Below are 26,384 nucleotides of genomic sequence, written 5' to 3'. Positions count from 1 at the left end.
CCCCGGCGAGACGCTCCGGAGTCCCGATCTGCATTGTGGGCTGGCACTTGGGGATGACATCATCTCTAAGCGCCGGCCCACAAGACACTGCACCCGGGTGCAGTGTAAACGGTGCTGATCTGGGAATATCCTGGATCGGCACTGCAGTGAAATGGGGGGAGTCCTGGGTCTGACCCGGCTTGGAACCGTGTTCCAAACCCTGGGTCAGACCCGGGATTTTGGTGTAAAAGGGGTATTAAATAAAACTCTGAATTTAATATTACTCCACTCAAAACAAACACACTGCAACTCACAATTCAGTATTACAATCTCTAACAATGTCTATTGAGAAGGATTGGATGGGCAGGGTACCCCAGTGCTGTTATCTGCAGCACCATCTAGTGTCCCAGCTTTGGGTGAAGGGGGATCTCTGGTATTCACTAAACGTAGTGGTAGGAAATACTATAGAATTTATCAAAGGTGTGCAGCCCTTCCACTGTCCCCATCTCTGCACACACTGTTACAATTCATCTCAGAACACATCTATTTTATTTGTGGTTCTTATGTTGCGCTGGTGATGTCAAGCAGCCTTCCCTTTGCAGCTTACATAGTCCAGGCCCAGATATCAGTGCTTCTGTTTGATTAAACACACACAATAGTAATACATTTTATTAGAACATGGCAACAACGCAAGTGTGCATACTTGCTCATAGTAACATTATGAACCAAGAACACATGAAACCTGCATTTAAGTTACATGTGTACAAATAAATAAATAGTTCCAAGTGATGATTCTGTAATAAAAAACACACTGTACCGTGGCCTGGAAGGCAAGCTATGTGGTTAAGGAAGGCGCTACGAGATGCAACACTCGGTCGTCCACCAACACTTCCTTACTCTCCTACAGCAGCAGGTCTCTCTTCCGCTTGATCTTGACTGCCAGTTGCTGACCAGTCAAAGAGTACAGCAGGACCTAGAGAAGATAGAAATCTACACAATGATATTTATTCTTACATTTTGTTTTACTTTTTGAAGCATCTAGGTAGGTCAGTATCTTTAGTGGTAAGTGGATTTAGTATTGTATTAATGGTATCAGTAAAAGAAAACCCTTTTAGATACCATTTAATTCTGTAACAGACTAGAATGTAGCTGATGTATCTGTAAGTAACAATAGTAATATGCTGTCAGTCAGCACAGCAGTAAGGCCTACTTTCCATGAACGAGACTCCAGAATTTCCCCAGACCCACGGAAGAGTAGACCAACCTTCTGGTGTGGAGGTTTGATGCTGCAAGTCAGGATGAATTGGGTCACTATGTCCTGCCCCCCAGTGTGGAATGCTGTGATTCACTGCATTGTGGTGGTGGTGGTGGTGTTGCTTAATGAATCACTTTATGTCACCATGCCCTACAAATAAAGAATGACAACTGCACCTCCCCACCAGGAGTTTCCCAGAGGAAAGGCATACACTGCTGGCTGATTTATACATAATCCCTCCACTAATGAAAGTGTGAAGTCACACAGTTGTTACCTGAGTAACCATAGTCACATACCTTCCCAAAGTTGCCCTGGCCCAGTTCATGGTAGATGGACAGCATCTTGATGTATATAGTGGCTGTGCTGCCAGGACCAGCTTCCAGAACACTGCTTCCTCCTAATGGCAACAAAAAATAAATAACTCAATGAATAATGTAACATTTATTATTCAGAGTAAAATGAATGTATTGTATGTAACATTTATGTACCAGTAATGCAGTCAGTATACTGGTGTTTATAGCGAAGATCACACACACGCAGCAATACAAAGTGGCCAAATTTGACAATATTTGAGATGAAAGTGCTTCAGGGCCTGGCAGCTGATGGGACGCACCTCTCCAATTCCATGTCCATGATTTTTTTCTGTGTGTTGGTTTGTGTGGACCCGATAAGATAACACTTTTTGGATGCAGGTCAGGTGTAAGATAGAGGATTCCCTTGTACCTCTCCTCTCTAACCACAAGATGGCAGTATTGTATTATTTATTTTTAAATATTAAAGCATATAATGTGTGCAATAGGATTTACCTAAAAAGGAATCATTTTATTTCCTGAACAAATGATAGATATTCTGGGTCTGAGTTGAATGTAAGCCTGTTAGAGCAGAGTATCTTGTGTATTTATGCACACTGTACATGCTCAGTAACCAAGCCTACACAAGCACCGGCAATGCAGAGTGTTCACAATTGGAATGCATCTACACGTATTCTACACGTATGACTGAAGATGTGTAACGGAGCTGTAGCGGGCGCTCTCATGAGCAACCTTCAGCAAGTCGTCACACCTGCGGCCATTGCAGGGATTTTGCTGGTGGCAGTGTGCACTAATGATGATGATGACTAGTATCAGACCAAGTGCATGGGGAAGGGGGTGGGGTGGGGGTGGGGGCAGTGGCGCATGCAGGGGGGTTTCTGAGTACCTGGAAACCCCCCTGAAGACAACAAAAAATATTTTGAGACGTAGACAGCTGTGTTTCCATCTCAGAAAAATCTGCAATTGCGGATGCGGAGCTGCAGCAACAGCAGAGAGCTGTGCAGCTCTCTGCTTACAGAATGTCCCAAGCGCATGCTCAGCCACAGCAGCTCCCTGGATCCTCACACTGCCGCGGCTCCCCCTCTGCAGTGCATACAGTAAAACGCTCTATATGTAAGTTTTAAATCTTTGTTTATGTGTGTATTTGTATGGTATGTACGTACGTACGTACGTACGTATGTGGGTTTGCGAGTGTGCTTGTGTATGTACAGTATGTATGTATGTATGTATGTATGTATGTATGTATGTATGTGTGTTTACAGGTGTGTGTATATGTATATATAAATGTGTGTTATATATATATATATATATATATATATACACACACATATATATATATATATATATATATGCATACATACATATTATGAATGGCACTGCTTACTAATACCGCACAACATGCTCCAGCGCCCGTCAGAATCAGATAATATGTACGGAAGCAGGATGGCACTCCTAGAGAATGGGACGTGCAGTGAGGTAAATGGCTCAGGAGGCACTGGCTAGCATCAGAGCCAGATTCACATGCAATATATGAGTAAAAAGGTGCATCTGGGCATTATACACAAGTGCAGCAATATAAACTCCTGGAAATTTGAGATGTGCAATAAAGGAAGGCAGGTGAGGCACTGCCTCACCTGCCATAGATTTTTTTACTCCAGAGTTTTGGCTATAAAAATTATTCGAATAATGCAAAGGATATATTTCTAACATATTCTTTGTATTTTTCATATTCTTTATACAGTCAAACCTCTGGCACAAATGTTAGTATTAATCACCAAAAAAAGAAAAGAGAATTGCGCTCATAGGCTCATAGTGAGTCTCTAATAAATTCTAGTAATATAATATAATAGAATCAGAGCCGGTAAATAAATTAAAATAATTTAATCAGTAATCTACTAAAAATAACATCAGTATATAATAGCCAAGGAATACTTAATACATCCTGAATAAACAAACTGAGAGGTTACTTGCTGGCCAGCAGTGTTTAATAGCAAATAGATTGTGAATAAAAACTTCTCTTCTGAGTAATCAGTGCACTGGATAAATTGTGCCGTGTTCAAACAGCATATAGCAACTAAGTATCAGTCAGTAAATGAACTGTAGCGCACTGAAGTGGAGATGTAACGGCTTTGGATACTCGTTACAAGTGTCCATTTACCTCCTGTTAAGAGACAGCGGTGTGGTCCTACCCCCAGTACCGAGCGTCCTCGGCTATGATTGTCTGTCCACGGGGGTTTGCCTTTTCCGTCACCAGCTGTACATGCCAAGTTGATCCACGGAGGAAGTGTGGAAGGACACTTGATGCTGACGTTTCATCCAGCGTAGTAGGTGAACAGCTTACGGCGGGATGGACAGGTGGCAGAGTTCAATTAAAATCCCGCTCAGCTGGGCCGTGTTTCTCCGTCTATGCTACTGACACTGCTGCAGCTACGGTGGAGTGGGCGGAGACTGACGCGTTTCATCACGAAGCCACGTGACTTTCTCAAAGTAATGCCTAAAGCTAGCCATACATCAGAACAATATCGTTCCAACCAGCCAACTAGTTGCCTGGTTGGAACGATAGTTGGGCAGTGTGTGGGAGCAAACGATAATCAGCCGTTTGCTCCCACACGCTGAAAAACGGGCAGAAACGGTCGTTCCAACTAGTTGGGAAAATCAAACCTGTTTGATTTTCCCAACTAATCGTTCAGGTGTAGGGGGAACTTTCCCCCCAACTGAACGATAAGTAGGTGGACACTGGCCAGCAGTGTCCGCCTACTTCTTCCCGATCACTGCCGGCTGAGCTGCCCTGTCAGCCCAGGATTCCCGGCAGCAGCGGGTACTGTGGAGTTGGAGCGAGATGAGGTCCAGGGGCAGCCGCGGCAGTCCATCACTGTTGCCGGCAGCCCCTGTCATCCCAGCAGCGGCGGCGGCAGGAGGAGAACCAGGGACAGCGGCGGCAGTCCATCCCTGCTGCCCCTGTCACCGTAAGATCCGTACTGGCGACAGCGTTGGTGCGGGAGCCGGGAGGAGGTTCAGGGGCAGCTGCGGCAATCTATGACTGCTGCTTGGCTGCCCCTGTATCCCCGGCAGCGGCGGCAGTGGTGCGCCAGTTTATCACTGCCAGGCTGTCCCTGTCCACAATGAATTTGCGGCAGCTTATGCAGACCGGGGCTAATGCTGCATATATCTCCCCCCCCATCCCAACCGGAGCGACAGGTAACGGAGCTAGCGCACAGGACGCCCAGAGCCCGGCCAGTGCATGTCAGCCGGCAGTGATGTGAGGATGGAGAGCGGTGGGCTGTCCCTGAGGAGGAAGAGGTGAGTGAGGGCGCAAGGGGCAGCTATATGTAAATATACAGGGCAGTGACCGGCTCCGTACCCCCTCCCCCCCCCACCCTGTGTGTGTGTGTGTGTATGTATATATATATATATATATATATTATAATATGGCACCCAGGTGTAGAAAAGTACCATGAGGCAAGCGCGCTCCATCCCTGCCTCACATGTCCCGCATTGGCTGTCTGGTCTCTACCTATACTACCCCCCCCCCCCCCCCTTCTCCCATCTGCCCCCGCATAGCTGCGGGGAGCCCGCCAGAGCCGCTGCACATCCCAGGGCATCTGGCCAGAGATATAATGTGGCCTCTTCCCAAAGACCTCCAGCTTACTGCTCTCTAAGGCACCTCACTCTGAATGCAAGCTCATCTTTCCAGTTTTATTCTGCTGATGATGATCTCAGTGAGTTGATGGTTTCCGTATACGTGCATACAGTATCATCTATCTATCTATCTATCTATCTATCTATCTATCTATCCTCATATCTGGAATCCCCTCCCTAAAATTCATGCATTTGCCCCTGCCTTTAGTTATACCCCTTTTAGTTTTGTACCTGTAGATTTGCCCCCTTTAGTTTTACCACTTACACACACAAAAAAACAACAATATACTCACCTGAAGCCCCGCTCCTGCGTCCGACCACTGGCGTCCTTCCTTTCCTCAAAACTATGGGAGAGATGTCATGACGTCTCTCCTATAGCGCACGCCGTACACTGTAAAAGCCGGAAGCCAGAGCTCGGGAGTGAGCTCCTGCCTCCAGCTGCTCCTGTGAAGAGGAAGCCGGGTGACTGCTGGTAATAAAATCTCAGTAAACGCCCAGCAGCTCCCTGGGCCGCCAGCAGACATCGTGGGTTAGGTGAGCCGGAGGAGGTGGAAGTGGTTCTGTCTCCAAATGGAACTGACGGAACCCAGTTCCGCCCCGTTCCGGCTCACTTTAACCTCTGGCTATTACAGTCATTATAGGTCACTGGGCTCAATCCAGTTAACTCATCACTGCACATGAGGGGCCGAGTTGCCATTGCAACGGCATGTTAATGCTGGCAACGGCATTGGAACTCATCTTCCCAAATGATTACTTTTATCTTTCAATTATTTCATACCTGGTCCCGCTATCCAGAAGTAGTCCAAAGGGTACATTTAAATAAATCAATGCAAGAGATACTAAACTTTAGGTACAAGAGCAAGCTTGCACTTGAGGTTCTGCAAGTACTAGCTTGCCTTGGCAGTTGGACCAAACTGGGCCATGTAGGTATCTGTACAAAAGTAGTAAAAACCTTTTTATTTTTAAATTGAAATAACTAAATAGACCTGCAATTTTCTATTTTTAAATATACTATTCAAAACAAGCAGAAGTGGGCAGGCACTGTCCGCCTACTTCTGTGACATCACAAGTTGGAGAGAAGTTGGCTGGTCTGCTGGTCTGTTGAAAAGTTGGTTAGATGTGTGGAACACTGTTTTAGTTGGACAGACAAGTTGGACGGTTGGAGGTTTGGAGAGTTGGAGAAAAGTTGGTCTGAAGTTGGTCTGATGTATGGCTACCATAACTAAAGCATTACTTTGAGAAAGTCACGTGGCTTCGTGACGAAACGCGTCAGTCTCCGCCCACTCCACCGTAGCTGCAGCAGTGTCAGTAGCATAGACGGAGAAACACGGCCCAGCTGAGCGGGATTTTAATTGAACTCTGCCACCTGTCCATCCCGCCGTAAGCTGTTCACCTACGCTGGATGAAACGTCAGCATCAAGTGTCCTTCCACACTTCCTCCGTGGATCAACTTGGCATGTACAGCTGGTGACGGAAAAGGCAAATCCCCGTGGACAGACAATCATAGCCGAGGATGCTCGGTACTGGGGGTAGGACCACACCGCTGTCTCTTAACAGGAGGTAAATGGACACTTGTAACGAGTATCCAAAGCCGTTACATCTCCACTTCAGTGCGCTACAGTTCATTTACTGACTGATACTTAGTTGCTATATGCTGTTTGAACACGGCACAATTTATCCAGTGCACTGATTACTCAGAAGAGAAGTTTTTATTCACAATCTATTTGCTATTAAACACTGCTGGCCAGCAAGTAACCTCTCCGTTTGTTTATTCAGGATGTATTAAGTATTCAATGGCTATTATATACTGATGTTATTTTTAGTAGATTACTGATTAAATTATTTTAATTTATTTACCGTCTCTGATTCTATTATATTATATTACTAGAATTTATTAGAGACTCACTATGAGCCTATGAGCGCAATTCTCTTTTCTTTTTTTGGTGATTAATATTGTTCTAACTCAGGGGTGTATACAGCCCCTGGAGAGAAGCGAACGTGGGCTCAGGTGCGTTTGTTTTAAAGAGAAAGTAAGAACTCTCTTACACAGTTTGATTCATATATTCTCATTTTTTATTAGTGATTTGCTGTAAACAGACACAGGCGCTTCATTTGTTTGTTGTTTGGTACAAATGTTAGTATGACAGGAAAGCCTCTGCCTCACCCCACCGCACGCCACTTAGACTGGTAAACCATAGAAAATCAGCACAGGACGCTGTAGCTGTATGTCAAGTCAACGTTTCAGAGTTAGGCTCTTTTAAAGGAGTCTAACTCTGAAATGTTGACAATCAGCTTCAGCGTCCTGTGCTGATTTTCTATGATTTACCAGACTCTATGAGTGCGGTCCTGCCTCTGTATGTATGTATGTATGTATGTATGTATGTATGTATGTATGTATGTACAGTATATATATATATATATATATATATATATATTTATTTTATTACACATACATGCACATACACATACACACCCACTCAACCACCCCTACGGAAACCATCCTCACTAAATCCTGCGTTTGCCTTGGGGGAGAGGGGGATCCCCAGATCCCCACTGACCTCAGAGCCGCAAACTCTGACCTTCCACCCACTACACAAATTATAGATCAGGCTGCCACACTGTGCTGGTGCAGCTGGTCTGCTGGCACCTCAAAGTCTACTCACTGTAACTGAGTGATCATCAGATCCATGGACACTGATAAATGATGTTGCAGTGTCAGTGGGTGGGAGAAGCCAGCAGGAAGCGTACGCGCTCTGTGGAGGGACAACATATTATGCAGATACAAGATGAGGACAGACCGTACATGGCGTAGTCCTATCCTATCAGCTATGTGCGGGCTCTGCGGAACAGTCAGTATTATGGCATCATACTGCATCAGATGAATAATTGCTGTGTATCATCTGCTGCTTCTGAGAGGACTCAATACTGGGACAGTGCTTTTGTGCTTATGTACAAGCTAGATATCCTGGCACATTGCTATTATGTGAGATAATAGATTGTCTATCACCATTTATTATATTTGATACATTTGTAACACATGGAATATGTCAGAATAACATAGGCCCTCATTCCGAGTTGTTCGCTCGGTAAATTTCATCACATCGCAGCGATTTTACGCTTAGTGCGCATGCGCAATGTCCGCACTGCGACTGCGCCAAGTAAATTTGCTATGAAGTTAGGATTTTTACTCACGGCTTTTTCTTCGCTCAGGCGATCGTAGTGTGATTGACAGGAAATGGGTGTTTCTGGGCGGAAACAGGCCGTTTTATGGGCGTGTGGGAAAAAACGCTACCGTTTCCGGAAAAAACGCAGGAGTGGCTGGAGAAACGGAGGAGTGTCTGGGCGAACGCTGGGTGTGTTTGTGACGTCAAACCAGGAACGACAAGCACTGAACTGATCGCAGATGCCGAGTAAGTCTGAAGCTACTCTGAAACTGCTAAGAAGTTTGTAATCGCAAAATTGCGAATACGTCGTTCGCAATTTTAAGATGCTAAGATTCACTCCCAGTAGGCGGCGGCTTAGCGTGAGCAACTCTGCTAAAATCGCCTTGCGAGCGAACAACTCGGAATGACCTCCATAATGTTGCATGTTTTCATTGTCACTACATATCATACTTGCCTACTTTTGAAAAAGCATTTCAGGGAGATTTTGAAAGTAAAGCCGCATACACATAGTAACATATTATTTGAGGTTGAATAGAGGCAAATTGCCCATCGTGTTCAACCTGTTTTAAGTTGTGATGATTCTACATACTTGCTGAATAATGTTTTATGACTAGTTAGCTACTATAACTCATGTTACCCTCGGATTAACCGCGTTGATATTTTAAGTATTATAACCTTGGATAGCTTTTTCATTCAGAAATGTATCCATTCCTTTTTTAAATCCAATTAGAGTCCGCCATTACCACCTTTCCTGGCATGGAATTCCACATCCTGATTGCCCTAACAGTGAAGAACCCTTTCCTCCGTTGCGTTCGGAACTTTCTCTCCTCCAGTCGCAGCGAGTGCCCACGTATCCTAAACTGTGTTCTTTTAATAAATAATTCCTCTGATAACTCTTTGTGATGTCCCTTTACATATTTGAAGATATTAATAATATCTCCTCTTGGGCGCCTCTTTTCTAGTGTATACATATTCAGCCTAGTAAGTCTTTCCTTATAGTCCAGTCCTTCTAGGCCTTTAATCAATTTAGTAGCTCGCCTTTGAACACTTTTGAGTTCACTGATGTCTTTTTTATACAATGGTGCCCAAAACTGAACACAATATTCCAGGTGCGGACGTACCAATGCCTTATACAGCGGCATGATTACATCTGAGTCCCTTGTCTCAATTCCCCTTTTTATGCACGCTAGCACCTTACTTGCCTTCTTTACTGCGTTTTGACATTGTGTACGTTTATTAAGCCTATTATCAATGAATACCCCCAAATCTTTTTCCAACTATGTTTCCCCTAGGATTTCCCCATTTAATATGTAGGATGCAAGTTTATTTTTAGTCCCAAAATGCATAACCTTGCATTTGTCTGTATTGTACCTCATTTTCCATTTAGACGCCCAGAGTTCAAGTTTAGATAGATCATTCTGCAAGGACTCCACATCCAATTCTGAATTAATTACCTTACACAGTTTAGTATCATCTGCAAAGATTGACACTGTGCTTTCCAGGCCTATTTCTAGGTCATTGATAAATATGTTGAACAGTAGTGGTCCGAGTACGGACCCTTGTGGTATTCCGCTGACTACTGGGGACCAGGTTGAGGACTTCCCATTGACCACTACTTGCTGTACCCTGCTATCCAACCAGCTGCTTATCCATGTGCAAATGGTTTTTCATAGGCCAATCTCCTTTAATTTGATCATCAGTCTCTTGTGAGGAACTGTATTGAAGACTTTTGCACATCTTCGTAGAAGCTAATTAAGTTAGTCTGACATGACCTGTCCCTCACAAACCCATGCTGGTTCTTGCTAATAATCCTAGCGGACTTTAGATACTCCTGTATGACGTCCCTTAGAATTCCTTCCAATATTTTCCCCACTGTAGATGTTAAACTAACTGGTCTGTAGTTTCCCTGAAGATTTTTGGATCTCTTTTTAAATAATGGCACTACCTCAGCTATACGCCAATCCTTCGGTACCATGCCTGATCTAATTGAACTAATGAAAATCAAGTATAGGGGTCATGCTAGTTGTGAACTAAGCTCCATAAGAACCCTCGGGTGAAGTCCATCAGGACCAGGTGATTTATTAATCTTAATTTGGCTTAGTCTCTTCCGGACTACTTCTTCGCTTAAACAAGTATCTAACCATGAATCATTACTGTCACAATTGTTATGCTCTACTCCCACCATCAGTTCTTCACTGGTGAATACTGATGAAAAGAATTTGTTCAGTATTTCCGCTTTTATTTCGTCATCATTTATCAATTCTCCTAATTCATCTTTTAATGGACCTATATTCTCCTTTTTTAACCTTTTACCATTTATGTATTTAAAAAACTTTTTAGGGTTGGTTTTACTCTCTATAGCGATTTGCTTTTCATTTTCATTTTAGCTGCTCTTATTGCTTTTTTGCTTTTCTTATTACACTCCTTGTAATACTTGAAAGACTCCTCCTTTCCATTAGATTTAAATGCTTTGAAAGCCCGCTTTTTTTAATCCATTTCTGCCTTAACCTTCTTGTTAAGCCACATCGGTTTGAGTTTAATACTCCCGCGTTTACTGCCCATGGGAATAAAGTTATGAATATTGCTATCCAGCAACCCTTTTAAAACATCCCACATTTCCGAAGTGTTCTTGTTATTAAACAGAACCTCCCACTCTATGTCATTAAGTGCACATCTAAGCATATTGAAATTAGCCTTCCTAAAGTTAAAAGTTTTGGTGGAACCCCTGTAGCTATGTTTCCTGAAACTGATGTCGAATGTGATCATATAGTGATCACTGTTACCCAAAGTCTCCCCAACTTTAGTGTTTGATATAATGTCCACATTATTAGTAATTTCTAGATCCAGGGTAGTTTTACCCCTAGTTGGGTACTCGACTAATTGAGACAAGTAGTGATCTCTAAACAAATTTAAGAACCTGCTGCCCCTCGCTTTAGCACATGAATCGTTACTCCAGTTTATATCCGGGTAATTAAAATCCTTAATGACAAGGATGTCCCCCAATCCCGCAGCCGTTTTGATTTGCTGCAATAGTTGTTCTTCCTCATGTATGCTAATATCCGGCTGTTTGTAGCACATGCCTATGACTATTTTTTTTTGCATCAATTCCCCCACGAGATTTCTACCCATAGTGACTCCACATTATCGCCAGTCTCCTCATAGATAACCTCCTTTAGGTATGGTTTAAGTGATGGTTTAACATAAAGACATACACCGCCTCCTCTTTTGTTAGCCCTGTCCCTCCTAAAAAGAGAATACCCCTCCAAGTTAGCAACCCAGTCATGAGAGTCGTCCCACCATGTTTCTGTAAACCTATAATGTCATACTCAGCCTTTGATGCTAACAATTCCAATTCCCCCATTTTACCTGCTAGACTTCTTGCGTTTGCAAGCATACATTTTAGTTTATCGGTTCCTTTATTTGTTTGTTTTCCTAAAGATTTCCCATCCTGGTTAACTAGTGCATCCGTAGAGTTACTGATACAGACTGTCCTTCTCGCTCCCTCTCCAGTACCCAGGAATGAGCACACCAGACTCTTGGGGGATGGTATAAAGCTTGTAATTTGACCAGTTTCACCTGTGCCTCGACAAAGACCCGCTGAGGGTAGAAACGCGTCGGCAACCGTAGGTGAACCTGGTCATTACCTGTGTGCAGCAGGGAGCAACGAACGGGGGAGAGTGGAGGAGTGTGGTGGCTTCTGCAGCGCCTGGAGGGTCTGTGATCTAAGGACGGCTAGCGGTGCATGGATAACATCTACGGGAGAGCAAATCCCGTAATAAGAAGCACCGCGATTAACAACGGCGTCCTAAGGGTCTGGTGAGCTCCACTGAGTACATTTAAAATCAAACACTTGTACCGCTTCTCTTGCCGGAATTGCCCTGTGCCTGTTTAAAGAGACTTTTTAATGGATGTTGAAAATAAAGTAAGGATCGTTTTTACCTATACAGATGTGGTATAGTGTCCTTACTATATGTGAAGAATTTGGACAGTACATTCTCTTGTGAGATTTAGTAAATTAGAAACAGCGCTGTGACTCTCTTTGATCTTATCCCTTTTTCCCATATTCAATATTTGGGTAGTGTGAGCTGATCTGCCATATATAAATGGGGAAACAGCTGCAGTTTATTTGTGAAGCGCTCCATACGGAGGATAACAACTTGTGTTCTGGAGTGGGGCATGATGCCCTGGCCGCCGGCGGCGCCCCCCTCTCCTGGGCCTGCCAAGGCACCCAGGGCACGTGCCCCACTCACCCTACCCTAGATACGCCTCTGCCCACCGTACTTAGTATTGCCCACCTTACTTCTCTCTTTGGTCAACCCAATGTTCCCGTCTAAAATCACTGCCCTGACATTTTCTATAGTCTGTAATGATGACACATAATTGGTATTATTTAATGCTTTAGCAATACCTTTCTTAACACCCTTAATAGAACCCATGTAAATACCCTTACCGGCTGCACTTTCCCTCCCCCCTTCTCCACCCCCATTTATCTCACTACCACCATCCCTACTATACTCGCTGCATGACCCATAGTTTCTAGCTAAACCCTCCCCCCAGGCTCCTAGTTTAAAAGCTCCTCCAACCTACTAACCATCCTACCCCCCCCCAGCACCGCAGCCCCTTCCTCATTCAGGTGCAATCCGTCACAAGAAAAAAGATGGCGCCTGACTGAGAAGTCCGCCCTGTGTTCCAAGAACACAAACCCCTCTTTCCTAAACCAGTCTCTGAGCCACACATTTACCTCCCTAATCTCCCTCTGTCTTCCTGGGCTAGCGCGTGGCACTGGTAATATTTCAGAGAAAATTACCATAGATGTCCTTTTTTTTAGTTTCTGGCCTAAGTCCCTATAATCTTTCTTAAGGACATCCCACCTACCACTAACTTTGTGGTTGGTACCAACATGCACCAAGACCGCCAGGTCTTTCCCAGACCCTCCCAACAATCTATCTACTGGTCCGCGATGTGCCGTACCCGAGCACCTGGGAGACAACAGACCGTACGGCGATCACGGTCCCGGTAGCAGATTGCCCTATCTGCCTTCCTAATGATAGAGTCCCCTACCACCACCATCTGCCTGGGCGCCTCTCTAGCTTTCATCCCATCTGAGCCAGAGGGACCACTACTCCGGTTGCTAGAGTGAGCAGTCTCCTCCAGCTCCGTCATTTCGTCGCTATCATCCACCGAATCTTCGTCCAATCGGGCAAATTTGTTCGGGTTTGATAGATCCGAGATGTCGTGCCTCCCCCTCTTTTTCTCCCTTCTAACAGTGACCCAACTGCCTACCTGATTTTCCTCATCTACCAGTGACCCCTGCTGCAACTCCTCCACCGTTCTATCTAAACTTCGCTCAAGACTGTAAATATCCCTCAGTCGAGTAACGGTCTGCTCTAGATCAGTTACCTGGGCTTCCAGGGCAACCGTTCACTCATATCTCATGCATATGTATTCGCCCTGGGTCGGCTGCTCCAGGTGCGCATACATCTTGCACGACACGCACTGAGTGAGACACTCAATCACAGCCCCTCCCATTGTTTGAAACTCAAACGAACTCAACTCCCTATTACCTTTCGAAAGTACAATAAAGAGAATAAAAACCAACTAACCAATACAATCAATACACAATAAGTAAGTAATCAATACTTATCTGAGTGGGACCTCTCCTGCGGTACTGATACTCCACCTAGAAGTTGCAGTTGTTCCAGCTCAGCTCACTGCACCTCCTTTTCACTTGGCTTCCGGCTCCTTCTGCTGATTCCAACTCACATACACTTACAAATCCAAGCTACACTTTAAAATACAAGCTCTCTTACAATGAGCAAATATGGTACGATATATAGTCCATATTGGTGGAAAACATAATACATATCGCACTGTGGTGGTCATTCCGAGTTGTTCGCTCGCTAGCAGTTTTTAGCAGCCATGCAAACGCTATGCTGCTGCCCACTGGGAGTGTATTTTGCGAACAAAGTCATAAATATGACTTACATCCACATGTAAATGAGCCCCAACAGGTAAGATCTACCTGTTGAAGAAAATATACTTATATTTTTAAGGATTTGTTCCTGTATTGTGTTTTACAAGAGGTTCCATATGCTGTAAGTGGCCACGTAAAACATTATTTAAAATGCATGTAGCCATAGGGCTCATTGGGGCAGATGTATTAAGCCTGGAGACGTCATAAGGATGTGATAATAAACCAATGATAAGTGCAAGGAGATAAATGCACCAGCCAATTGGCTCCTAACTGTTAATTTACATATTGGAGCTGATTGGCTGGTGCATTTATTACAGATGGGTCCACGGTTATCTTGGCTAGTTTGCTGCGCCTAGGAACAACATGGTTTATTAACATAAACCCTTCATCTATTGTTCTCAGCTGCAATACAATACAAAGAACAATACAGCAGGGGATTAAGTCATTACAGCAGGGGATTAAGTCCGACTGCCCAGTCTCAGTAAATCCTATTAAAGGTCAAGATAAACATGGACCCATCTGTACCTTGCACTTATCACTGGTTTATCACTTCCTTATGCCTTCGCAGGTTAATACATCTGCCCCATTGTGACTTATAACCAATGCTGGGAAATGGCACTGATGAGCCCATTTGAATGTATGTATCTCTGATTTCTCTTTTTCACATAGAATGTAACAGCTGCATAATGGGGATAAGGTGCAATCAGAGAGATTGATGGGAGTCAGGAAGACTGCTGCTCTTTCAGGGAGTCTCCTGCAGAAAGCAGGCGTGTAGGCAACCATGCCACATATTGATATTGGATCTGCTATATGTGTCGCATTGTGATTTATCTGTCTGTATGCCGCTTTCTGTTTTTTTTTTAATCTATCTTCTAATGCACACAATGCTACAATTTGTTTTGTTGTATGTAATTCCTGGCAGAGGATGAATATTACACCCAGCTGAGAGGGGTGAGGACACTACACCTGGCTGGGAGGGGTGAGGACATTACACCTGGTTGGGAGGGGCAAGTTCATTACATTGGGTTGGGAGGAGCAAGAACATTATACCAGGCTGGGAGGGGTGAGGACATTACATTGGGCTGGGAGGGGTGAGGACATTACACCGGGCTGAGAGGGGCGAGGACATTACACCAGGCTGAGAGGGGCGAGGACATTACACTGGGCTGGGAGGGGCGAGGACATTACCCTGGGCTGGGAGGGGTGAGGACATTACCCCGGTCTGGGAGGGGCAAGAACATTATACCAGGCTGGGAGGGGTGAGGACATTACATTGGGTTGGGAGGGGTGAGGACATTACCCCGGTCTGGGAGGGGCAAGAACATTATACCAGGCTGGGAGGGGTGAGGACATTACACTGGGCTGGGAGGGGTGAGGACATTACCCTGGCTGGGAGGGGTGAGGACATTACCCCGGTCTGGGAGGGGCAAGAACATTATACCAGGCTGGGAGGGGTGAGGACATTACACTGGGCTGGGAGGGGTGAGGACATTACACCAGGCTGGGAGGGGTGAGGACATTACCCTGGGCTGGGAGGGGTGAGGACATTACACCGGGCTGGGAGGGGCGAGGACATTACACTGGGCTGGGAGGGGCGAGGACATTACACTGGGCTGGGAGGGGTGAGGACATTACACCAGGCTGGGAGGGATGAGGACATTACACCGGGCTGGGAGGGGCGAGGACATTACCCTGGGCTGGGAGGGGTGAGGACATTATACCAAGCTGGGAGGGGTGAGGACATTACATTGGGTTGGGATGGGTGAGGACATTACCCCGGTCTGGGAGGGGCAAGAACATTATACCAGGCTGGGAGGTGTGAGGACATTACACTGGGCTGGGAGGGGTGAGGACATTACCCTGGCTGGGAGGGGTGAGGACATTACCCCGGTCTGGGAGGGGCAAGAACATTATACCAGGCTGGGAGGGGTGAGGACATTACACTGGGCTGGGAGGGGTGAGGACATTACACCAGGCTGGGAGGGGTGAGGACATTACCCTGGGCTGGGAGGGGTGAGGACATTACACCGGGCTGGGAGGGGTGAGGACATTACACCAGGCTGGGAGGGATGAGGACATTACACCGGGCTGGGAGGGGCGAGGACATTACCCCAGTCTGGGAGGGGCAAGAACATAATACCAGGCTGGGAGGGGTGAGGACATTACGCTGGGCTGGGAGGGGCGAGGACATTACCCTGGGCTGGGAGGGGTGAGGACATTACACCAGGCTGGGAGGGATGAGGACATTACACCGGGCTGGGAGGGGTGAGGACATTACACTGGGCTGGGAGGGGTGAGGACATTACACCGGGCTGGGAGGGGCGAGGACATTACACTGGGCTGGGAGGGGCGAGGACATTACACTGGGCTGGGAGGGGCGAGGACATTACCCTGGGCTGGGAGGGGTGAGGACATTACACCAGGCTGGGAGGGATGAGGACATTACACCGGGCTGGGAGGGGCGAGGACATTACCCCAGTCTGGGAGGGGCAAGAACATAATACCAGGCTGGGAGGGGTGAGGACATTACGCTGGGCTGGGAGGGGCGAGGACATTACCCTGGGCTGGGAGGGGTGAGGACATTACACCAGGCTGGGAGGGATGAGGACATTACACCGGGTTGGGAGGGGCGAGGACATTACACTGGGCTGGGAGGGGCGAGGACATTAGCCTGGGCTGGGAGGGGTGAGGACATTACACCAGGCTGGGAGGGATGAGGACATTACACCGGGCTGGGAGGGGCGAGGACATTACCCTGGGCTGGGAGGGGTGAGGACATTACACCAGGCTGGGAGGGGTGAGGACATTAATAATAATAATAATAATTATTATTTTATTTATATAACGCTCTTTCTCCAATAGGACTCAAGGCGCTTAACAGATACATAGCATAATATAGTACAGAAAATAATGAAGTACAGAACAGATTTTCATAAAATACAGAAGCATGAAGATACTAAAGGGACAATTATGGGAATGCTTGAGTAAACAGGAAAGTCTTGAGTCTACTTTTGAAGGATTCTATAGTTGGGGCTTCTCGCACTGTGCGGGGAAATGAGTTCCATAGAGTCGGAGCCGCATGACTAAAAGCTCGACCCCCAGATGAATTACGGGATATTCTAGGTACTGCTAAAAGTCCTTCATATACAGATCGCAGTAATCGAGTGGGGCAGTATGGGGTCAGTAGCTGCTTCAGGTACCTTGGGCCCTGGTCATGTAGTGCTAAGATGATTCGCCATCGTACAGGCAGCCAGTGAAGGGAGTAGAGGATGGGTGTTATGTGGCTAGAACGGAGCTGGTTGGGTAACAGCCTGGCAGCTGTGTTTTGCACCAGCTGTAAGCGGTGCAATTCTTTTGCTGGGAGACCAAGGTAGAGGGCATTACAGTAGTCTAATCGAGATGATACAAATGCGTGGATGACTTTTGGCAGATCATCTGAAGGAATTAAGTGCTTGATTCTGGCTATGTTCCTCAGGTGAAAGAATGAGGATTTGATTGTGGCTGATATCTGATGTTTAAGTGTCAAGCTACCATCCAGGACAACGCCAAGATTCCGCACACGATCAGTGGTTTGTAATTCTGAATCCCCGAGTGTAAGTCCAGTTGGTTGGCTATGCTGCAGTCTTGTCCTTTGATGTTGCGGCCCTATCATAAGGACCTCTGTTTTATCCGGGTTCAGTCGCAGCCAACTAGCACTCATCCACTCCTGGAGTTCAGCTAGACAGCCATTTAGGGTTGCTATTGGGTTATCAGTGCCCGGAGCAAAGGACAAGTACAGTTGTGTATCATCTGCATAGCAGTGGTAGACTAGCCTATGGCGCCTGATTATTTCACCCAGCGGGAGCATGTATACTGCAAAAAGCATGGGGGATAGTATAGAACCTTGTGGGACACCACATGGCAATGGCACTGGTGGTGATGAGTATAATCCAGACGATACTCTCTGTGACCTGCCTGTGAGAAATGATTTGAACCAATTTAGGACTGTGCCATCCAGTCCACAAAAATGTATCAGATGCTCAATCAGAAGCCCATGGTCCACGGTATCAAATGCTGCAGAGAGATCCAGAAGGATTAATATTGAACAGTCGCCTCTGCCTCTTGCCGTCTGAAGATCATTTAACACACACACCAGGGCTGTTTCAGTGCTATGTCTTCTCCTGAATCCTGATTGGAATGGATCATAGATATCATGGGTTGTCAGGCGGGTTTCCATTTGATTTGCAACCACTTTCTCAATAACCTTTCCTAGAAAAGGAAGGTTTGATACCGGTCTATAGTTGGTCATGCAGTCGGGATCTAAATTAGGTTTTTTAAGAAGAGGTCTAACAATTGCTTCCTTTAGGGGTCCAGGAAATATGCCTGTCTGTCATTACACCGGGCTGGGAGGGAGGAGGACATTACTCAGTGCATGTTGTGCAAGATATATGCACACCTGGAGCAACTGTCCCAGGGTAAATACATCTGTGCGAGATGTGTGCGAACGGTTGCCCTGGAAGCCCAGGTAACTGAACTAGAGCAAACCGTTACGGGGCTGAGGGAGATTCACATTCTCGAGCAAAGTTTAGATAGAACGGTGGAGGAGTTGCAGGGGGGGACACCGGTAGAAGAGGATAATCAGGTAGCTAGCTGGGTCACTGTTAGAAGGAAGAAAAAGAGGGGGAGGCATGACATCTCCGAACTATCAAACCCAAACAAATTTGTCCGATTGGACGAAGATTCGGTGGATGATAGCAAGGAAATGCCGTAGGCTGGAGGAGACTGTTCCCTCTAGCAACCAGAGGAGTGGTCCCTCTGGCTCAGATGGGATGAAAGAGAGAGAGGTACCCAGGCAGATTGTGGTGGTAGGGGACTCTGTCATCAGGAAGACAGATAGGGCAATCTGCTACCGGGATCGCCGTACAGTCTGTTGTCTCCCAGGTGCTCGGGTGCAGCACATCGCGGACCGGGTATATAGATTGTTGGGAGGGGCTGGGAAGGATCCAGCGGTCTTGGTGCACATTGGCACCAATGACAAAGTTAGTGGTAGGTGGGATGTCCTTAAGAATGATTATAGGGGATAGGGATTATAGGGATTTAGGCCAGAAACTAAAGGCAAGAACATCTAAGGTAATATTCTCCGAAATACTACCTGTGCCACGTGCTAGCCCAGGGAGGAAGAGGGAGAAGAAGGGAGGTAAATGTATGGCTTAGAGACTAGTGTAGGAAGGAGGGGTTTGTATTCTTGGAACACTGGGCGGACTTCTCAGTCAGGTGCCATCTTTTTTGTCACGATGGATTGCACCTGAATGAGGAGGGGGCAGCGGTGCTGGGGGGAAGGGTGGTTATAAGGTTGGAGGAGCTTTTAAACTAGGTGCCTGGGGGGAGGGTTTAGCTAGAAACTATGGGTCAAGCAGTGAGAATAGTAAAGATGGTAGCAGTGAACTAAATGGGGGTGGAGAAGGGGGGAAAGAGAGCAGCCAGCAAGGGTACTTACATGGGTACTAAAAAGGGTAGTAACAATGATAATGCCAAAATATTAACTAACAACAATTGTGGTTCATCATTACAGTATATTGAAATTGATATATGTAGCAAAAGGGATAAGCATGTAAGTAACATAAGGGAAAATTCTTATGATGGGGCGGAGGGCTTAGAAGGACTAAATGGGTGGATCAAAAGGAATAGTAAGTATGATGGGGAGGAGAGGGAGTGAGGAGAAGAACTGGCAGTAGGAGTAACTCTAGGGAGGCACTTGTAAACCATTACAGGATACCCTTAAAAAAACAAACGGACAAGGGAAACACTAAGCTAAAATGTATGCTTGCGAACGCAAGAAGCCTAGCAGGTAAAATGGGGGAATTGGAATTGTTAGCATCAAAGGCTCAGTATGATATTATAGGTATTACAGAAACATGGTGGGATGACTCTCGCGATTGGGTTGCAAACTTGGAGGGGTATTCTCTTTTCAGAAGGGACAGGGCTAACAAAAGAGGTGGAGGTGTGTGTCTTTATGTTAAACCATCTCTTAAACCATACTTAAAGTAGGTTATTTACGAGGGGACTGGGGATAATGTGGAGTCACTATGGGTTGAAATCTCAAGTGGGGGTATAGATGAAAAAAAACTAGTCATAGGTACATGCTTCCATCAGCAGGATATTAGCATACATGAGGAAGAACAAGTCTTGCTGCAAATTGAAAAGGCTGCGGGGTTGGGAGACATCCTAGTGATGGGGGATTTTAATTATACTGATATAAACTGGAGTAATGACTCATGTGTTAAAGCTAGGGGCAACAGGTTTTTAAATACGTTAAAGGATCACTATTTGTCTCAATTAGTCGAGGATCCAACTAGATGTAAAACTACTCTGGATCTAGTAATTACTAATAATGTGGACATTGTATCAAGCATGAAAGTTGGGGAGACCTTGGGTAACAGTGATCATTATATGATCACATTCGACATCAGTTTCAAGAAACATCACTACAAGGAATCAACCAAAATATTTAACTTTAGGAAGGCTAACTTCAGTATGCTGAGAGGTGCACTTAACGACAATGGGGGAAATTTACTAAGCTCCCGATTTTGACCGAGATGCCGTTTTTTCATCAAAGTGTCATCTCGGTAATTTACTAAACACTAATCACGGCAGAGATGAGGGCATTCGTAATTTTTTGCAAGTCCAAGTAAAAAATTACGAATGAATACACCATCGGTCAAAACGCGGCTGTTTAAGTATGAATCTCGGTCATTTACTAAGAAGTGCAAAGCAAAAAACAAACAAACACTGCCGTGAAAAATTACAACTCGTAAAAAAGTGCTAAAAAAAAACAGACCTTTTTTTTTTATTCGTGATTGGATAGGCATGCACGGATCCATGAGATCCGTGCATGTATATCAGTGGGAAGGGGTGGGAAAGTGCTTATTTTTTCAAAAAAAATTGCGTGGGGTCCCCCCTCCTAAGCATAACCAGCCTCGGGCTCTTTGAGCCGATCCTGGTTGCAGAAATATGGGGAAAAAAATGACAGGGGTTCCCCCATATTTAAGCAACCAGCATCGGGCTCTGCGCCTGGTCCTGGTCCCAAAAATACGGGGGACAAAAAGAGTAGGGGTCCCCCGTATTTTTAAAACCAGCACCGGGCTCCACTAGCTGGACAGATAATGCCACAGCCGGGGGTCACTTTTATATAGTGCCCTGCGGCCGTGGCATCAAAAATCCAACTAGTCACTCCTGGCCGGGGTACCCTGGGGGAGTGGGGACCCCTTCAATCAAGGGGTCCCCCCCCCCCAGCCACCCAAGGGCCAGGGGTGAAGCCCGAGGCTGTCCCCCCCCATCCAATGGGCTGCGGATGGGGAGGCTGATAGCCTTTGTTGTAAAAGAAAAGATATTGTTTTTAGTAGCAGTACTACAAGGCCCAGCAAGCCTCCCCCGCATGCTGGTACTTGGAGAACCACAAGTACCAGCATGCGACGGAAAAACGGGCCCGCTGGTACCTGTAGTACTACTACTAAAAAAATACCCAAAAAAAGACAAGACACACACACCGTGAAAGTATAATTTTATTACATACATACACACATACATACATACTTACCTTAAGTTCCCACGCAGGTCGGTCCTCTTCTCCAGTAGAATCCAAGGGGTACCTGTTGAAGAAATTATACTCACGAGATCCAGGGGTCCAGGCTCCTCGGGAAATCCAGGGGTAATCCACGTACTTGAAAAAAATAACAAAACGGTGTCCCGACCACGAACTGAAAGGGGACCCATGTTTGCACATGGGTCACCTTTCCACGAATGCCAGAAACCCACTTTGACTTCTGTCTAAGTGGGTTTCTTCAGCCAATCAGGGAGCGCCACGTTGTAGCACTCTCCTGATCAGCTGTGTGCTCCTGTCCTCACTGACAGGCAGCACACGGCAGTGTTACAATGTAGCGCCTATGCGCTACATTGTAACCAATGATGGGAACTCTCTGCCCTGCGGTTGACCTAAAGTGACGTCACCGCTGAGCAAGAAAGTTCCCAGCATTGGTTACAATGGAGCGCATAGGCGCTACATTGTAACACTGCCGTGTGCTGCCTGTCAGTTAGGACAGGAGCACACAGCCGATCAGGAGAGTGCTACAACGTGGCACTCCCTGATTGGCTGAAGAAACCCACTTAGACATCAGTCAGAGTGGGTTTCTGGCAGTCGGGAAAAGGGGATCCATGTGCAAACATGGGTCCCCTTTTAGTGCGTGGCTCGAGTGTCCGTTTTGTTATTTTTTTCAAGTACGTGGATTACACCTGGATTCCCCGAGGACCCTGGACCCCTGGATCTCGTGAGTATAATTTCTTCAACAGGTACCCCTTGGATTCTACTGGAGAAGAGGACCGACCTGCGTGGGAACATAAGGTAAGTATGTATGTATGTGTGTATGTATGTAATAAAATTATACTTTCACGGTGTGTGGGTCTTGTGTTTTTTTGGGTATTTTTTTAGTAGTAGTACTACAGGTACCAGCGGGCCCGTTTTTCCGCCGCATGCTGGTACTTGTGGTTCTCCAAGTACCAGCATGCGGGGGAGGCTTGCTGGGACTTGTAGTACTGCTACTAAAAACAATATCTTTTCTTTTACAACAAAGGCTATCAGCCCCCCCCATCCGCAGCCCATTGGATGGGGGGGGACAGCCTCGGGCTTCACCCCTGGCCCTTGGGTGGCTGGGGGGGGGGACCCCTTGATTGAAGGGGTCCCCACTCCCCCAGGGTACCCCGGCCAGGGGTGACTAGTTGGATTTTTGATGCCACGGCCGCAGGGCACTATATAAAAGTGACCCCCGGCTGTGGCATTATCTGTCCAGCTAGTGGAGCCCGGTGCTGGTTTTAAAAATATGGGGGACCCCTACTCTTTTTGTCCCCCGTATTTTTGGAACCAGGACCAGGCGCAGAGCCCGATGCTGGTTGCTTAAATATGGGGGAACCCCTGTCAATTTTTTTCCCATATTTCGGCAACCAGGATCGGCTCAAAGAGCCCGAGGCTGGTTATGCTTAGGAGGGGGGACCCCACGCAATTTTTTTTTAAAATTTTACAGTGTTTAATTAAAAAAAAAAAAAAAATAGAACCCCAGCACGGATCACACAGATCCGGCCGAGATTAATTGTAAAAAAGTCGGCAGTGTTTTGCTAATCACTGCCGTAAAAAACACAAAAAAAACACGAATGACATCGACATCGGAAGAAAAGAAAAACCCGAATACGACAGCTTAGTAAATCCATCGTAACAAATTCAAAAAGTTGCAGTTTTACACTTTCGATGTCATTCGTGATTGAACTTTGACCTGAAACGGGAAAATACGAATCTTAGTAAATTTACCCCATTGACTGGGAACACTTGTTTGATGGCAAAAACACTACGGAAATGTGGGATGCATTAAAAGGGTTGTTAAATAGCAATATTGACAAATTCATTCCCATGGGCAGCAAACGCTGGAGTACCAAACTCAAACCGATGTGGCTTAATAAGAAGGTCAAGGAAGTAATGAATAATAAGAAGCGTGCTTTCAAAGCATTTAAATCTAATGGAACGGAGGAGTAATTTCAGTACTACAAGGAATGCAATAAAAAAACGCAAAAAAGCAAATAAGAGCAGCTAAAATTGAAAATGAAAAGCAAATCGCTATAGAGAGCAAAAACAATCCTAAGAAGTTTTTTTAAATACATAAACAGTAAAAGGTTAAGAAAGAAGAACGTAGGTCCAATAAAAGATGAATTTGGAGTATTGATAAATGATGATGAAACAAAAGCGGAAATACTGAACACATTTTTTTCATCAGTGTTCAACAGAGAAGAAGCGACGGTGGGAATAGTGCATAACGATAGATAAAGCAAGGATTCCTGGCTAGATACTTTTGTGAGGAGGTAGTCCGGGAGAGACTAAGCAAAATTAAGATTAATAAATCACCTGGACCTGATGGACTTCACCCGAGAGTTCTTATGGAGCTTAGGTCACAACTAGCAAGAACCCTATACTTGATTTTCAATAGTTCGATTAGATCAGGCATGGTACCTATGGATTGGCGTATAGCTGTGGTAGTGCCTTTATTTAAAAAAGGGATCTAAAAATCATCCAGGAAATTACAGACCAGTTAGTTTGACATCTATAATGGGGAAATTATTGGAGGGAATTTTAAGGGATAGCATACAGGAGTATCTGCATGCCGCTAGGTTTATTAGCAAGAACCAGCAAGTGAGTGACAATCTTGACCAAGGAAAAGCAGTGGATGTGGTATACTTAGATTTTGCAAAAGCCTTCGATAAAACAGTGCCTCACAGGAGACTGATCATCAAATTAAAGGAGCTTGGCCTAGGAAAAACTATTTGTACATGGATTAGTAATTGGCTGGATAACTGGGTACAGCGAGTAGTGGTCAATGGGATGTCCTCCAGCTGGGCACCAGTAGTCAGCGGAATACCACAAGGGTCCGTACTTGGGCCACTACTGTTCAACATATTTATCAACGACCTGGAAATAGGCCTGGTTAGCCCAGTGTCAATCTTTGCAGATGATACTAAATTGTGTAAGGAAATTCATTCGGAAATAGATGTGGAGTCTCTACAGAACGACTTATCTAAATTTGAAATCTGGGCGTCTAAATGGAAAATGGGATTCAATATAGAAAAATGCAAAGTTATGCACTTCGGGACCAAAAACAAACTTGCAACCTACATATTAAATGGGGAAAATCTAGGGGTAACAGTATTGGAAAAAGATTTGTGGGTATTGATCGATAATAGGCTAAACAACCATACACAATGTCAAAGTGCAGCAAAGAAGGCAAGTAAGGTGCTAGCGTGCATAGGGAGTCATTCTGACCCGATCGCTCGCTGCAGTTTATCGCAGCACAGCGATCGTGTCGGAACTGCGCATGCCAGCCGTCATTGCCTAGCGATCGCCTCTGAGGCAGAGGCAGTCGCTGGGCCGGAGGGGGTTGGATGGCGGCGTTAAGCCTCCGTTTAGGGGGCGCAGTACGGCCAACGATGGCATGCCGGACTGTTGGAGGGGGGGGGGCGACCCGTGGCAGCTGCGTTACGTCACACGCAGCCGCTGCGACCCGGGGCAGCGAAGAGGTTCTCCCGGCCAGCCGCAGGAGCTGCGCTGGCTGGGAGTAACTCCTGAGATGCAAAAGCATCGCCGCTGTGCGATGCTTTTGCATTTCTGTGTGGGGGGTGGGGGCGGCACTGGTATGTGGGGCGGACTAGCCCTGGGCTGGGCCTCCCCCCACATGTCTCAGTGCCTGATCGTAGCTGTGCTAAATTTAGCAAAGCTACGATCAACTCGGAATGACCCCCATAAAACGGGGAATTGAGACAAGGGACGAGAGTGGTGTAATCCTGCCGCTGTACAAATCATTGGTACATCTGCACCTGGAATATGGTGTTCAACTTTGGGCACCACATTATAAAAAAAGATATCTGTGAACTCAAAAGGATTCTAAGGCGTGCTACTAAATTGATTAAAGGGCTAGAGGGACTGGAGTATGAGGAAAGGCTCACTAGGTTGAAGCTGTATACACTAGAAAAGAGGCATCTAAGAGGAGACATTATCAATATCTTCAAATATATAAAGGGAAATTACAAAGAGTTATCAGAGGAATTGTTTATTAAAAGAACTCTGTATAAGATGCAAGGTCGCACTTGCTGAGGCTTGAGGAGTGAAAATTCCATACGCTATGTACGAAAGGGTTCTTCACTGTTAGGGCAATAAGGATCTGGAATTCCCTGCCAGAAAAGGTGGTAATGGTGGACACAATATACGCATTTCAAAATGGATTGGATACATTTCTGACTGAAAAAGATATCCAAGGTTATAACATTTAAAATATTGACATTTTTATCTGGGAGGAACATGATTTTCAGTTGTTAACTAAACATAAATCATTATTTCAAATGGGACATTATAATGAACTCGGCTTAAAACAGATTACAGGTTGAACCCAAGGGGCATTTTGCCTCTTTTCAACCTCATTAACTATGTAACTATGTAACTATTACACCTGGCTGGGAGGGGTGAGGACATTACACCGGGCTGGGAGGGGTGAGGA

General features: G+C 45.8%; 1 long non-coding RNA gene across 1 annotated transcript in view; it reads right to left on the bottom strand.

The window, feature by feature from the left end:
* Positions 1-632: 632 nt before the first annotated feature.
* Positions 633-26,384, bottom strand: part of LOC134970069 (uncharacterized) — a 36,167-nt gene continuing 10,415 nt past the window's right edge. Inside the window, exons 3-4 of the long non-coding RNA XR_010189640.1 lie at positions 1,531-1,631; positions 633-952 (exon numbers count right to left, since the gene is read on the bottom strand). This is a non-coding gene — a long non-coding RNA (uncharacterized LOC134970069). The remainder of the gene's footprint in view (positions 953-1,530; positions 1,632-26,384) is intronic.

The sequence above is a fragment of the Pseudophryne corroboree genome, chromosome 11, assembly GCF_028390025.1.
Source record: "Pseudophryne corroboree isolate aPseCor3 chromosome 11, aPseCor3.hap2, whole genome shotgun sequence".
Classification (NCBI taxonomy): domain Eukaryota; kingdom Metazoa; phylum Chordata; class Amphibia; order Anura; family Myobatrachidae; genus Pseudophryne; species Pseudophryne corroboree.
Note: the sequence above shows the minus strand (reverse complement) of the source record. Positions and strands in the feature narration are given on the sequence as shown.